Source organism: Oncorhynchus nerka, linkage group LG24 (assembly GCF_034236695.1).
Source record: "Oncorhynchus nerka isolate Pitt River linkage group LG24, Oner_Uvic_2.0, whole genome shotgun sequence".
NCBI classification, from domain to species: Eukaryota; Metazoa; Chordata; class Actinopteri; order Salmoniformes; family Salmonidae; genus Oncorhynchus; species Oncorhynchus nerka.
Genome location: NC_088419.1, coordinates 33,706,237 through 33,723,343, shown reverse-complemented (window position 1 = coordinate 33,723,343; position 17,107 = coordinate 33,706,237).

Here is a 17,107-nt window from a genome sequence, read left to right as displayed (position 1 = left end):
GTCTGGCTTCTTATGGCGTTTTTGGAGCAGTGGCTTCTTCCTTGCTGAGCTGCCTTTCAGTTTATGTCGATATAGGACTTGGTTTACTGTGGATATAGATACTTTTGTATCCGTTTCCTCCAGCATCTTCACAAGGTCCTTTGCTGTTGTTCTGGGATTGATTTGCACTTTTTGCACCAAAGTACGTTCATCTCTAGGAGACAGAACTCGTCTCCTTCCTGAGCGGTATGTTGTTGTGTTTATACTTGCATACTATTGTTTATACAGATGAACGTGGTACCTTCAGGCGTTTGGAAATTGCTCCCAAGGATGAACCAGTCTACAATTGTTTTTCTGAGGTCTTGGCTGATTTCGTTTGATTTCCCCATGATGTCAAGCAAAGGGGCACTGAGTTTGAAGTAGGCCTTTAAAATACATCCACAGGTACACCTCCAATTGACTCAAATTATGTCAATTAGCCTATCAGAAGCTTCTAAAGACATGAATTCATTTTCTGGAATTTTCCAAGCTGTTTTGAAGGCACAGTCAACTTAGTGTATGTAAACTTCTGACCCACTGGAATTGTGATACAGTGAATTATATGTGAAATAATCTGTCTGTAAACAATTGGTAGAAAAATGACTTGTGTCATGCACAAAGTAGATGTCCTAACCGACTTGTCAAAACTATAGTTTGTTAACAAGGAAATTGTGGTGTGTTTGAAAAACAAGTTTTAATGACTCCAACCTAAGTGTCTGAACACTTCCAACTTAAACTGTATCTACATTAATTGCACATCAATGTATACAGCCAAGTTATTGGTACCCATTGTGTATTCATTATTACTTTTATCATTCCTTTTTTTAAATGTTCCATTATCTCCTTTATTTGATTTATCTCTGCATTGTTGAGAAGGGCCAGCGCGTAAGCATTTCACTGTCAGTCAGCACCTGTTGTTTATGAAGTATGTTACGAGAGACCCCCTCATAATCTGAACACAACTCTACTGAAATAAAAAAGAGCATACATTGAAAGATTTCAAAGGTAGCTTTTTAAATCTAATTTCCTGCACATTGTTCCACGAGGGAGAGAGCAAACTTAGCAGTTTTAAAGCTTAAATTACAGTGATTTTATTTTTTAAATTAAATTGTGTTGAGTTTAAATAATTGATAATCAGTGGAGTACTGAGGAATCCAATATCCCTGTGAGCCTCCCAGGCCCATGTTGGCCAGGGTTAAGCACATCAATTAGATTGTAGATGAGTAATATTACATTGTTTTGTATTACACCCTCTAAACTTATTCTTCGGATCCCTTGGCAAAAATGTGTTTGATCTGTAATCAGTAATATTCCTTCAAAAAAATGACGGACAAAAAACAAGGTATACTATATATTTTGAGATCTGCCCTCAGACCCCCTGCAGTACCTCACACCCTAATTTGAGAACCCCGGGTCTATAGAAACATGGTCTCTTGTTTAGGTTAAGTTATGCTACTACATTTACCATCACACGGACGCAGAGCGACCTATTCAGCTGCTGGCTGTCTCTGATCGCCTGTGGGCACATCTGTGGTAATGTCAGGGCATACACCCTGTGATGGCAATCTGCCTGACAAAGCTCGAACGGCTTGCCCTGTATTTGTGGAAATGTTTCTCTTTATATTTTTTTAATAAAATCCTCTTCCCCCAAGTTGCACGGTAAAACAACCATGTCACGTACTCCAAAGGAATCTGAAATGATAGAAATACAGATGAATCACAACAAATAAGAAAATGACATAAGGAAACTATATAATACGGTAAAACATGTGGAGTAAAGAAGTTGCAAAGTAAGCATGGAATGAATTAAAAGGGATCTGTGAAAGAAAGGTTGTGATTGTACGTGGCACACACATGACAGTCCAGATTTAGTGACGAGCCACCCTCTGGGACTGTAGCTGGAATATTCTGTTGTCATATGAATCACATTTTCATTCCGTTTCTTTGCTTTGTTTGAAACTCTACATAGTTTTGAAATCATCCAAACAACTTAACTTGGCCATTTGATCATTTTGAGACTAGATTTGCTATCACAGAATGTGTTTGTATGTACAGATCGGTAAACAGTCCAATGAAAAAAGATGGACCCACTTTTGAAGGACAGATCCTTACAAGCGCTAGACATTTGATATCAATGCGACGTCAATTGTATGAGTAGCCTCATAATGCCAAAAATCTAACTTTTCAGAAATGTTGTAAAAGTGTATTAACTAATGGAATATCTGACAATTGTATAAAAAAATATATAAATATGTGGAGTGGGTATGACCTTTATTATGGTCAACCAGTAAGAGGCAGAAATGAATTGATTTAAAAAAAAAAGGTTTTCGTGTGAGAATATTGTCGTACGAGGACAGTAGGCATGTTCTGTGTTGTTTTAAGGGAAAGTTACCTCTTCTTGATGACTCCATCTGCACATTGGACTCTATGATTCCAATACAGAAAGTTGTGGTGCGTGGGACAGTCGCCCTTGGCCTTGCTCTCCTCCTCCTTGTTGGTCCTTGGAGGCCTCATTCCTGAACATTCTTAATTTTGGAAGGGAGTAGAGTTATCGTCAGAGCATTGCAAAAAATACTTTTTCAGTTGATCAAATCAAATTTATTTATATAGCCCTTCGTACATCAGCTGATATCTCAAAGTGCTGTACAGAAACCCAGCCTAAAACCCCAAACAGCAAGCAATGCAGGTGTAAAAGCACGGTTGCTAGGAAAAACTCCCTAGAAAGGCCAAAACCTAGGAAGAAACCTAGAGAGGAACCAGGCTATGTGGGGTGGCCAGTCCTCTTCTGGCTGTGCCGGGTGGAGATTATAACAGAACATGGCCAAGATGTTCAAATCTTCATAAATGACCAGCATGGTCCAATAATAATAAGGCAGAACAGTTGAAACTGGAGCAGCAGCACGGCCAGGTGGACTGGGGACAGCAAGGAGTCATCATGTCAGGTAGTCCTGAGGCATGGTCCTAGGGCTCAGGTCCTCCGAGAGAGAGAAAGAAAGAGAGAATTAGAGAGAGCACACTTAAATTCACACAGGACACCGAATAGGACCGGAGAAGTACTCCAGATATAACAAACTGACCCTAGCCCCCGACACATAAACTACTGCAGCATAAATACTGGAGGCTGAGACAGGAGGGGTCAGGAGACACTGTGGCCCCATCCGAGGACACCCCCGGACAGGGCCAAACAGGAAGGATATAACCCCACCCACTTTGCCAAAGCACAGCCCCCACACCACTGGAGGGATATCTTCAACCACCAACTTACCATCCTGAGACAAGGCCGAGTATAGCCCACAAAGATCTCCACCACGGCACAACCCAGGGGGGGGCGCCAACCCAGACAGGAAGATCACATCAGTGACTCAACCCACTCAAGTGACGCACCCCTCCTAGGGACGGTATGAAAGAGCCCCAGTAAGCCAGTGACTCAGCCCCTGTAATAGGGTTAGAGGCAGAGAATCCCAGTGGAAAGAGGGGAACCGGCCGGCCAGGCAGAGACAGCAAGGGTGGTTTGTTGCTCCAGAGCCTTTCCGTTCACCTTCCCACTCCTGGGCCAGACTACACTCAATCATATGACCCACTGAAGAGATGAGTCTTCAGTAAAGACTTAAAGGTTGAGACCGAGTTTGCGTCTCTTACATGGGTAGGCAGACCATTCCATAAAAATGGAGCTCTATAGGAGAAAGCCCTGCCTCCAGCTGTTTGCTTAGAAATTCTAGGGACAATTAGGAGGCCTGCGTCTTGTGACCGTAGCGTACGTGTAGGTATGTACGGCAGGACCAAATCAGAGAGATAGGTAGGAGCAAGCCCATGTAATGCTTTGTAGGTTAGCAGTAAAACATTGAAATCAGCCCTTGCCTTGACAGGAAGCCAGTGTAGGGAGGCTAGCACTGGAGTAATTTGATCACATTTTTTGGTAAGGATTCTAGCAGCAGTATTTAGCACTAACTGAAGTTTATTTAGTGCTTTATCCGGGTAGCCGGAAAGTAGAGCATTGCAGTAGTCTAACCTAGAAGTGACAAAAGCACGGATACATTTTTCTGCATCATTTTTGGACAGAAATTTTTCTTCCGATTTTTGCAATGTTACGTAGATGGAAAAAAGCTGTCATTGAAATGGTCTTGATATGTTCTTCGAAGAGAGATCAGGGTCCAGAGTAACGCCGAGGTCCTTCACAGTTTTATTTGAGACGACTGTACAACCATTAAGATTAATTGTCAGATTCCACAGAAGATCTCTTTGTTTCTTGGGACCTAGAAGAAGCATCTCTGTTTTGTCCGAGTTTAAAAGTAGAAAGTTTGCAGCCATCCACTTCCTTATGTCTGAAACACATGCTTCTAGCGAGGGCAATTTTGGGGCTTGACCATGTTTCATTGAAATGTACAGCTGTGTGTCATCCACATAGCAGTGAAAGTTAACATTTTGTTTTCGAATGACATCCCCAAGAGGTAAAATATATAGTGAAAACAATAGTGGTCCTAAAACGGAACCTTGAGGAACACCGTAATTTACAGTTGATTTGTCAGAGGACAAACCATTCACAGAGACAAACTGATATCTTTCCGACAGATAAGATCTAAACCAGGCCAGAACTTGTCCGTGTAGACCAATTTGGGATTCCAATCTCTCCAAAATAATGTGGTGATCGATGGTATCAAAAGCAGCACTAAGGTCTAGGAGCACGAGGACAGATGCAGAGCCTCGGTCTGATGCCATTAAAAGGCCATTTACCACCTTCACAAGTGCAGTCTCAGTGCTATGATGGGGTCTAAAACCAGACTGAAGCATTTCGTATACATTGTTTGTCTTCAGGAAGGCAGTGAGTTGCTGCGCAACAGCCTTTTCTAAAAATGTTGAGAGGAATGGAAGATTCGATATAGGCCGATAGTTTTTTATATTTTCTGGGTCAAGGTTTGGCTTTTTCAAGAGAGGCTTTATTACTGCCACTTTTAGTGAGCTTGGTACACATCCGGTGGATAGAGAGCCATTTATTATGTTCAACATAGGAGGGCCAAGCACAGGAAGCAGCTATTTCAGTAGTTTAATTGGAATAAGGTCCAGTATGCAGCTTGAAGGTTTAGAGGCCATTGTTATTTTCATCATTGTGTCAAGAGATATAGTACTAAAACACTTGAGCGTCTCTCTTGATCCTAGGTCCTGGCAGAGTTGTGCAGACTCAGGACAACTGAGCTTTGAAGGAATACGCAGATTTAAAGAGGAGTCCGTAATTTGCTTTCTAATAATCATGATCTTTTCCTCAAAGAAGTTCATGAATTTATCACTGCTGGAGTGAAAGCCATCCTCTCTTGGAGAATGCTGCTTTTAGTTAGCTTTGCGACAGTATCAAAAAGGAATTTCGGATTGTTCTTATTTTCCTCAATTAAGTTAGAACAATAGGATGATCGAGCAGCAGTAAGGGCTCTTCGGTACTGCACAGTACTGTCTTTCCAAGCTAGTCGGAAGAATTCCAGTTTGGTGTGGCGCCATTTCCGTTCCAATTTTCTGGAAGCTTGCTTCAGAGCTCGGGTATTTTCTGTGTACCAGGGAGATAGTTTCTTATGAGAAATGTTTTTAGTTTTTAGGGGTGAAACTGCATCTAGGGTATTGCGCAAGGTTAAATTGAGTTCCTCAGTTAGGTGGTTAACTGATTTTTGTCCTCTGGCGTCCTTGGGTAGATAGAGGGAATCTGGAAGGACATCAAGGAATCTTTGTGTTGTCTGTGAATTTATAGCACGACTTTTGATGTTCCTTGGTTGGGGACTGAGCAGATTATTTGTTGCAATTGCAAACGTAATAAAATGGTGGTCCGATAGTCCAGGATTATGAGGAAAAACATTAAGATCCACAACATTTATTCCATGGGACAAAACTAGGTCCAGAGTATGACTGAGACAGTGAGTGGGTCCAGAGACATGTTGGACAAAACCCACTGAGTCGATGATGGCTCTGAAAGCCTTTTGGAGTGGGTCTGTGGACTTTTCCATGTGAATATTAAAGTCACCAAAGATTAGAATATTATCTGCTATGACTACAAGGTCCGATAGGAATTCAGGGAACTCAATGAGGAACGCTGTATATGGCCCAGGAGGCCTGTAAACAGTAGCTATAAAAAGTGATTGAGTAGGCTGCATAGATTTCATGACTAGAAGCTCAAAAGACGAAAACGTCTTTTTTTTTGTAAATTTAAATTTGCTATCGTCAATGTTAGCAACACCTGCTGCACGGGGGATATGGTCACTAGTGTAGCCAGGAGGTGCGGAGGTGCGGCCTCATTTAACACAGTAAATTCATCAGGCTTAAGCCATGTTTCAGTCAGGCAAATCACATCAAGATTATGATCAGTGATTAGTTCATTGACTATAATTGCCTTTGAAGTAAGGGATCTAACATTAAGTAGCCCTATTTTGAGATGTGAGGTATCATGATCTCTTTCAATAATGACAGGAATGGAGGAGGTCTTTATCCTAGTGAGATTGCTCAGGCGAACACCGCCATGTTTAGTTTTGCCCAACCTAGGTCGAGGCACAGACACGGTCTCAATGGGGATAGCTGAGCTGACTACACTGACTGTGCTAGTGGCAGACTCCACTATGCTGGCAGGCTGGCTAACAGCCTGCTGCCTGGCCTGCACTCTATTTCATTGTGGAGCTAGAGGAGTTAGAGCCCTGTCTATGTTGGTAGATAAGATGAGAGCACCCCTCCAGCTAGGATGGAGTCCGTCACTCCTCAGCAGGTCAGGCTTGGTCCTGTTTGTGGGTGAGTCCCAGAATGAGGGCCAATTATCTACAAATTCTATCTTTTGGGAGGGGCAGAAAACAGTTTTCAACCAGCGATTGAGTTGTGAAACTGCTGTAGAGCTCATCACTCCCCCTAACTGGGAGGGGGCCAGAGACAATTACTCGATGCCGACACATCAAGCTATGTTGCGCTTGGTGATCTCTGACTGGTTCATCCTAACATCGTTGGTACCAACGTGGATAACAATATCTCTATACTCTCTACACTCGCCAGTTTTAGCTTTAGCCAGCACCATCTACAGATTAGCCTTAACGTCGGTAGCTCTGCCCCCTGGTAAACAGTGTATGATCGCTGGATGATTCGTTTTAAGTCTAATACTGCGGGTAATGGAGTCGCTAATGACTAGAGTTTTGTCAGAGCTAATGGTGGGAAGCTTCGGCGTCTCAGACCCCGTAACGGGAGGAGTAGAGACAAGAGAAGGCTCGGCCTCTGACTCCGACTCGCTGACTCCGACTCGGAAAACCGGTTGAAAGTTTCTGTCGGCTGAATGAGCGACACCGGTTGAGCATTCCTACAGCATTTCCTTCCAGAAATCGTGAGAAAGTTGTCCGGCTGTGGGGACTGTGCGAGGGGATTTATACTAACGTTACTATCTGTACTTACTGGTGGCACAGACGCTGTTTCTTCCTTTCCTACACTGAAATTACCCTTGCCTAACGATTGCGTCTGAAGCTGGGCTTGTAGCACAGCTATCCTCGCCGTAAGGCGATCGTTCGCCTGTGTATTATGAGTACAGCGACTGCAATTAGAAGGCATCATGTTAATGTTACTACTTAGCTTCGGCTGTTGGAGGTCCTGACGAACCATGTCCAGATAAAGCGTCCGGAGTGAAAAAGTTGAGGGAAAAAACAAAAATATAAATGGTAATTAAAAAGTAAAAAACGTAAAGTTGTTAGGTAGCAAAGTAGGTTGGCAACAAAACGCACAGCAACACGTAAACAAGTCTGCAAGTTGTGACCGGAAATGGCGTACCAGTGACGTCAGTGAGCTTCGACTCTAGATGAAGAGTGACAATGCCATACCTCTATCAAATTGAAATATGGCACCTCACCTAGATTTGAGTTAAAGAGAGGAATTAGGCAAGGTTGTCCTATCTCTCCGTACCTGTTTTTATTAATCACCCAACTCTTGCAAATTCTTTAAATAATAGTCCTGTACAAGGTATTTCCATAGCTGTTAAAGAAATTATTATAAGCCAGCTGACTGATGATACTACACTTTTTCTGAAAGACGCTAACCAAATTCCCATATCGATCAATGTGATACAATCCTTTTCCAAAGCGTCTGGTCTATATCTTAACATTAATAAATGTGAACTCATAGCTGTCAAAGATTGTGTGACACCTTCATATTATGGTATTCCAGTAAAAGAAGAACTTACACATTTAGGCATAACCATTACAAAAGATCAGACGTCTAGAGGCTTACAAAATTTTAACCCTCTTATTAAAAAAACCCAGAAGAAACTAAATCAATGGCTACAGAGGGACTTATCTTTAAAAGGTAGAGTCCTAATAACCAAAGCTGAAGGTATCTCTAGACTAACATATGGTGCTCTCTCTTTATATCTTGCCAGTAAAATAAGCAAGGAGATAGACCAGATGCTTTTCAACTTTCTTTGGAGAAACCGTACCCATTACATTAGGAAAACTGTTGTAATGAACACTTATGAGAATGGTGGACTGAATTTTCTGGACTACTTTAAATAATACTTTTAAGATCAATTGGATAAAACAATTCCTAAGAAGACCCACTTCTATCTGGAATTTTATTCCTCATCATGTCTTCTCTACTTTTGGTGGCCTTAACTTCATGTTGTTTTGCAATTATAATATTGACAAAGTTCCAGTGAAACTTTCTGCTTTTCATCGACAGGTTTTCTTGTCATGGTCCTTAATTTATAAACACAATTTTTCTCCACACAGATATTATATATGGAATAATCGGGATATATTGTATAAAAATACCTCTCTGTTTTTAGAATATTGGTTCCGAAATAATATCCTATTGGTGAGCCAACTGGTAAATGCAGAGGGTCTTTTACTCAGTTATAAAAAAATCTTATCACTTTACAAGGTCCCTGTAACACCTAAAGATTTTGCAATTGTTTTAGATGCCATTCCCTCAGGTGTAGCTATGTTATTCAGGAATGTGTCAAGACCTGACCCTCAGAGCCTACCTTCTATTGACCCTGTTGACTCATCAGTAGGAAAGATTTGTTTCTCTTTTGGTCCATTCAACAACAGAGCGATACGATCCTTGTTTCAGCAGGATGTTGTATCTATACCTTATGTCATGCCTTATTGGAATGGATTTATTGATAATATCTGTTGGAAAAAAGTTTGGATGTTGCCACACACATACCTACTTGTTAACAAAATTAAGGAAGTTTCTTTTAAAATGATTCATAAATATTATCCTGCCAAGCACTATATGAAGAAGTTTAAGGAAAACATCAACTCAAATTGCTCCTTTTGTAATGACCACCCAGAAACAGTTTTGCATCTTTTTTGGCATTGTATGCATGTAAGAAAACTGTGGCAAGACATCAGTAGGTTTATAATTGAACACATTTATGAAGATTTTACACTATTGTTGAGAGATGTACTGTTTGGATTCTTTACATACAATAGAAAAAAAGCGGAAACATTTTTATGTAATTAATTTAATTATTCTTTAGGCCAAATTTCATATACACACATGTAAATTTGAAAACCACATTTTCATACCCTACAAAAAGAAATTGAACTGTATTTTAAGACGGTTAAATGCTCTACTAACAAAAAAGCTGTTAGAATTGTAAGTATATGCATGTCCCTTAAGGTCCTTGTGTAATTGTAATGTGATATTGTACCCCCTAGCTCGATTGTCCATTGTTTGTAATCTATGTATGCTTGTGTTCCCTCATGTGCTTTATGTATTGATTTGTTGTTAATAAAAAAATGTTTAAAAAAAAGAGTGACAATGCCATACTAGTCTTTGCTCTGACTCCACATGAGTTACGTGGTTTTGCCTAACTACAATAAGGGTTAACCAGAATTTAGACTGGCAGCCGCTTGGATTTGTAAAGACACTACTTTGAGTTATATTTCAAATCTATTGTATTTGAACTGTTATTTGCTTTCAGTTGTACTGTATATTGTTAATAACTGAATAAATGACTGGGTACATGTGATGTATGACCTAATTTAATGATTTTCCCAGGGGATGGCTTTGGGATGGTAATGTATGTTACGTTGTTTCACTGTATTTACATAGGACTGCAGCAACATAGAAAACATGTAATACTTTTTTCGGAATTGCAAGCAGTTTGTCTGCAAGACATTGTGTGATAATCTAGAATATGGTTAAACCCGCATTCCAGCCGGTGTCTTTTCCACAAGTTACCACCGGCTAAATCCATGACGTTAAAATGCCTATTTACTCTGTTCCATCTGATATCCACTATAAAAAGGATCTAGACATTATTTCACATTTATTTTCGACTAACATTTAGTTTTCAACAGCGGAGATTTGTATAAACCTGTCTGTCTCTCTGACATAATGAACGTGTCTCTCTGACGTAATGAACGTGTCAGGAGTTGGGACAAGACAGACAGGCAGCGTTTCTCAGCCAGTCGAAATCATGAATCAGCTGGCATCATTGAAAAAAGCTCAAACGAAAGGAAGTGCAGCTAGTCTGCAGTCTTCCAGCTTCAGTTTGTAGTGATTGTGTTAGTGTGTTGTTGACTAGCTTCTCTGAACAACAGTGTCCTGACAAGTGAGCACATGTTCTATGCCAGGCGAAATCACACCTCATTAGACCATTGTTATGGATGTATCCAAATAAATGTCACTAGAAAACAACTTAAACAAATGCAAATGCAGCTACTTGTTATTCTGACTGTAAGCAAGGGACATGAACGTTGCTGTCACGGATCCCTCTGGAACTTTCATTGCGCACATCTGGCCCCTATTCCCACTGATTGTATTTGTATATATGTGCCCTTGGTTCACCATGGTGCTGTCGATTATTGTTACTATGTCCTTTAGTGCGTGTGAGTACATGTGCTGTGTGTTTTGGGCTTTCGTACCCTTGTGGATTGCGCAGATGATTATGGGTCTCATCCCGTGTGATAATCATTGTGCGCTAGTGTTATTTATTCAAGGTTCTCCTCGCTCTTTTGTTTGGATTTCAACCCTGTGTTTTTGTGTTTGATTTGTCTTTGTCCCCGTGCCTTTACACGGCACACCGTAATTTTGGGCGTAATAAAAAAAAATATTACGGTTTTCCTGCGCCTGTCTCCCGAATCATTTATACCAGCGTGACAGTTGCCAGCCATTATTGCAAAGGATCATTTCAAATGAACAACTGGGTCGTGTCCATAGATACAGAACAAAAAGACTGAACAACTGGATCGCGTCTGGCAACCGAACCGATAGAACGAACGACCAGCCGGCTTGGGTAGCAACCCTAGATTTGTGTCGGGACTATATCTTGAGGAAGGATGAAATAGTATGAATAAATACACGAAAATAAAGTTTTACAGGAAATATGTCAATCATTATTTGAATATGTTGGTAACTCATTGTATAAAAGTGATAATGCCCTCCGAAGACAGTGTTTGGAGGATATATTGACATGGTTTTCCGGCCTTCGACTTCTTCTCGGGCCTAACAACCCCCATGCCAATACATCTTCCCCGGGCTAACACCCATGCCAATACATTATCCAAACACCGGCTTCTCGGGCATTACCACTTAATTGTCTTCCGCCTGCTGATTAGATAAGTATGGTCAAAAATCCAGTGCCACCCCCCCTGAATATATAATTTTCATAGTGATGGCACTCTGTGTAAGAGCTGTTGAAGATTTAAAGCAACAACAAAACATCAAAATATATATAACAAAAAAGAAAGCTGTGGAATTTTGTTCATCCTCCCCTAACTCAGAGTATAGTGCATTCATAGTCATGGCACGCTTTGCGTAAGAGCTATTGAAGATTGAAAACAGAATATCCACCAAATATCCAATATAAAAGTAATTTTACCTTGTTCATGAGGTGTGGCTATTGTTAGCCAACTTGAGCTAGCTACCAAGCTAGCATACAAACTCGGTAGCAACGAGTAGATCAGGGTTCCTCAACTTGCGGCCAGCGGGTGACTTTATTTGCCCCCCCAGCTTAATCTAGTTGATGATCCCTGGAGTAAATCCTCCATATGAGGTCAAGACCTTTAAACAGGTTAACATTCACAAGACCGCGGGGCCAGACGAGACGTATTACCAGGACGTGTACTCAGAGTATGCACGGACCAACTGGCAAGTGTCTTCACTGACATTTTCAACCTCTCCCTGACCGAGTCTGTAATACCAACATGTTTCAAGCAGACCACCATAGTCCCTGTGCCCAAGAAAGCAAAGAACCTGCCAAAATGACTACCGCCCCATAGCACTCATGTTGGTAGCCATGAAGTGCTTTAAAAGGCTGGTCATGGCTCACATCAACACCATCATCCTGGAAACCCTAGACCCACTCCAATTCGCATACCGCCCCAACAGATCCACAGATGACGCAATTTCAAGCACACTCTATACTGCCCCTTCCCACCTGGACAAAATGAACACCTATGTGAGAATACTGTTCATTGACTTCAGCTCAGCTTTTAACACCATAATGCCCACAAAGCTCATCACTAAGCTAATGACCCTGGGACTAAACACCTCCCTCTGCAACTGGATCCTGAACTTCATGACGGGCCGCCCCCAGGTGGTAAGGGTAGGCAACAACACATCTGACACGCTGATCCTCATCACTGGGGCACCTCAGGGTGTGTACTTAGTCCTCTCCTGTACTCCCTGTTCACCCACGACTGCGTGGCCAAACACGACTCTAACACCATCATTAAGTTAACTGACGACACAACAGTAGGCCTGATCACCGACAATGATGAGACAGCCTATAGGGAGGAGGTCAGAAACCTGATGCCAGGACAACAACCTCTCCCTCAATGTGAGCAAGAAAAAGGAGCTGATCGTGGATAACAGGAAAAGGAGGGCCGAACAGGCCCCCCATTAACATCGACGGTGCTGTACTGGAGCGGGTCGAGAGTTTCAAGTTCCTTGGTGTCCACATCACCAACAAACTATCATGGTCCAAACACACCAACACAGCCGAGAAGAGGGCATGACAACACCTTTTCCCCCTTAGGAGACTAAAATGATTTGTCATTGGTCCCCAGATCCTCAAAAAGAGCTACAGCTGCACCATCGAGAGCATCCTGACTGATTGCATCACCACCTGGTATGGCAACTGCTCGGCATTCGACCGTAAGGCGCTACCGAGGGCGGTGCGTACGGCCCAGTACATCACTGGGGCCAAGCTTCCTGCCTTCCAGGAAATGTTGGGAAAATAATTGGGTGACATCTTGTGGTGAATTACAGGGGGAGGGGCAGTTACCCCCTAGTACCTTAATGATCTCCAAAATTCGAGGCAAGTGCATGGTCATTTGGTCATGATTACTACAAGTTTTGATAACTGGCCTGACTGATTTATCAATCTAAAAATGGTTAGCTGACATGGCTAGTTGAGTGACTGTCTGACAGACAAAAGAAGAGAAAAGCTGCTGATGCACAACCAAATTTTGAACTTGCATCTTGTGTATTATACTATCCTAAGTAAGTTGAGACCCCGACTGGTCTGGGGCCCCATAGCGGCCAGGGGCCCTAAGTGACCGCTTATGCCTGATTATAAAGTAATGTACATATGTCTGGGGGGTTGAATCATTGTTCAGTCCATATGTTTAAGAAGTACAGTATGTCAATTTCATTCCCAACTGTTTAAACCGATTTTTTTTTAATACTAAATTCAAATATTATTGATATGAAATGAAGTAAATAACTTCCTTATACACTGTCCAAAAATAAGTTACCTGACACCAATGTCCTCAGGTCTACCTCGCAATATCATGAGCATGACATAGCAGAATTCCAACAGCTGACTTTACCATTGTCCTTACATACCTAGGGTTGGGGGCTCAATGTATTTCACTTCTTTCAATTCAGGGAGTGGATTGGAATTTAATTCAGGAATAGAAAACTCCTTGTTGAAAAATAATTACCCAATGCCCTGGACATTACACTTAAGCAGATGGCTAAGGAATACCAAAAACAAACACATTTTCCTAAATTGGTTTCTGTAACAGCTGTATAGTCAGTTGTCATCAACTTCCCAATGCGTTTATAACCTGTAATGTCATTATTATGACAGTGTTATGTCAGCCAAGACAGAAAAGTCAAGTGAAGAGTCACTGTAACCATAACATACACTGAGTGTACAAAACATTAAGAACACCTTCCTAATATTGAGTTGCACTCCCCCCTTTGCCCTCAGAACAGCTTCAATTCGTCAGGACATGGACTCTACAAGGTGTCGAATGCGTTCCACGGGGATACTGGCCCATGTTGACTACAATGCTTCACAGAGTTGTGTCAAGGTGGCTGGGTGTCCTTTCGGTGGTGGACCGTTCTTCATACACACAGGAAACTGTTGAGCGTGAAAAACCCAGCAGCACTGCAGTTCTTGAAACAAACCTGTGCGCCTGGCACCTACTGTCATACCCCGTTGAAAGGCACTTAAATCTTTTGTCTTGCACATTCACCCTCTGAATGGCACATTATACACAATCCTTGTCTCAGTTGTCTCAAGGCTCAAAAAAACGTATTTAACCCGTCTCATCCCCGTCATCTACACTGATTGAAGTGGATTTAACAAGTGACATCAATAAAGCATCATTGCTTTAACCTGGTCAGTCTGTCATGGAAAGAGCAGGTTTCTTAATGTTTTGTACACTCAGTGTACAGTGGGGAGTTTTGGTATTTATTACGATCCCCATTGTAGTCTTTCGACGACCTGGGCCAATGTTTCATTGCAGACAAAGAAATAGTGTGTGACTTATTATATCGTACCTTGTGTTGATATTCTATTCAAACCAAACTGAGCATAGAGAACATCATTGGTATGTTATGGTGAGTGATCTTACTTGAAACATCTTCTCATACAAAATCGGAATCATTCTCTTTACATCTTATATAAGTTCATACATTGAATGTTATGTATTGCTAATAAACATGTGTATTTCTCTGTACATTATGCAAATGGTAGATCCTTCCTTAGGCAATAAAATAGGGGTCATATTCCATTGGAAATAGTACATGCATGGTGAAAATGTTCTCTTTCTCTCAGTGGTATTATACCTCATCTTGCTGAAAGGACTCTAATGATTTTTACCTTGGCACACAGCATTTCCCATTGCCATCATATACTCAAATACGTAGATCTGAGGCCATATATGTTAAGGTTCTTAGAGTAGGATTGCTGATCTAGGATCAGATCAGATCCCTCCTGTTCATAATAGTCTTATTATTCATTATGATCTAAAAGGCTAAACTGATCCTAGTTCGGCACTCCTACTCTGAAAAGTTTGATACAGAGCCCCTGAGCTGATCGAAGCAGAAGCTGGAGAAGCAACAACCTGCTCTATTGGTGAGGGGGTGTGGCCTATAGTCACACCCCGATTATGCCCCTGAGTGGAACCATGTATAACAAAGTCAAATAGTCTGAAAAAGTCACTGCTTTCTTCTAATGAGTCTTGACAAAAAGGCCACCATCTGTCTTCCTGTTGCAGTTCAACTTATCAAATCAAACAGTTTAAACAGGAGGAAATTAACCATGGTGCCACAAACGACCAATTACTAGTAGATGGAGCCACCCGAAAATGTACCTACAATAACATAATAAATTGTCAATGTAGACAGACAACAAACAAATACAGAGAATTGTCAAATAATATAAAATGCCACAAAGGGTTAAAGCTATACTCAGCAAGTTGACATCATCATACAAAATGGGGAAACTTCCTACTTACAGACAACGGCCGTGTTCCTTATACTCAGATGTTTCTGACACATGCCAGATCTTACAACCCCTGGATAGGCATTACGTATCAGCTAACCACATTATGTTATCGCAATTTGGTGCCCGACGGCACAGTCGACGACGTGGTACGCAACCATTGGTTGATGCATGCAACGTCAGAGCAGGGGAACGTGACCAACATCATCAAGAGAATACAAATCTGCCAAGAATGAAATTATTGGCTATTCCCAATGTGGGCGTGCTACAAGAGAGGATGCAAATTGTTACATAGGTTTAATAACTGTATTCTTGGCAGATTTGAATTCTGTTGTGGGGATCAGCATTCTACAATATCCCTATAAAATTATCTTAAGGATATTCTCTGTATTAGGCTATATGGATAATATATCAAGAATCAAACCTTCTGAGACACAGAATCATGCGCTGCAATGAGGAAGGAAATGGGGTAGCTAGTGAAGGGGTAGCAAAGGATTCTCTATCCTTCATTCTGATCCTTGACCATACCATAGCAGAGCTGAAATGACTGACAACAATATCTTTCATTACTTGGTCCACTCAAACAAGTGAGTTGACCAAAGTTCAGCTACGTACTGAAAGATTTTGAACTGGATGTCAAATAAATGAGCACGTTTATGTTTACTTCATTAATTCAACATTTGTGCTAACTAAGGATATTCGCTAACAAAATAAGTTGCTGAAGAAAACGTCTGCATTGAAAGACAAACAATGCATGTTCGCTAAATAAATATTTGCTCAAAAAAAGCTTTAACGCTTGCTAATCAAGCAAATGTGCTGACAAAACCATGCTGGAAAACACTAGCTTTGAAAATATTCATTGTTTATGAGCAGAACATGCTTACAAAACATGTTCCTAACAAAGAGTATTTGTGAAAAATATTTCGCTAAAGACAAGGGGTTGAAGATGACTTCACATGCCCAGTTCTGATTGCTGCCACCTGACGAATATGTTGGTATTGCAAGGTTTATGTAGACATCTGGAATCTTATTTTCCGATAAGTAGAGTTGTAACCTTAAACTCGTGCATCAAATCTGAAAAGGAAAAGCAGAAAAAAAATCTGGCTGTTTTTTCCGAAGCCCAATCGCTACTAGAGCGCACAATACAAGACCGTTTCATTCCCAGATCGGACGATAATTAAGAAGATGCCTCGATCGCCCCACCTGGCTAGTTCTGAGAAGTGATTCTGCTGCCGGTACCCTGAGTTACACTCTAAGAGGTTTCGAGTCTATATTGTCTATTCTACAGCCTCTGTTCCATGGCCTTGTCCATCAACCTGCTCCACTCTCCCTCTCACCGATTCCTTTCTTCATTCTTCAACTTGGAAGGTCTGAGAGCATTGACAGAGACAGAGAGTTAAG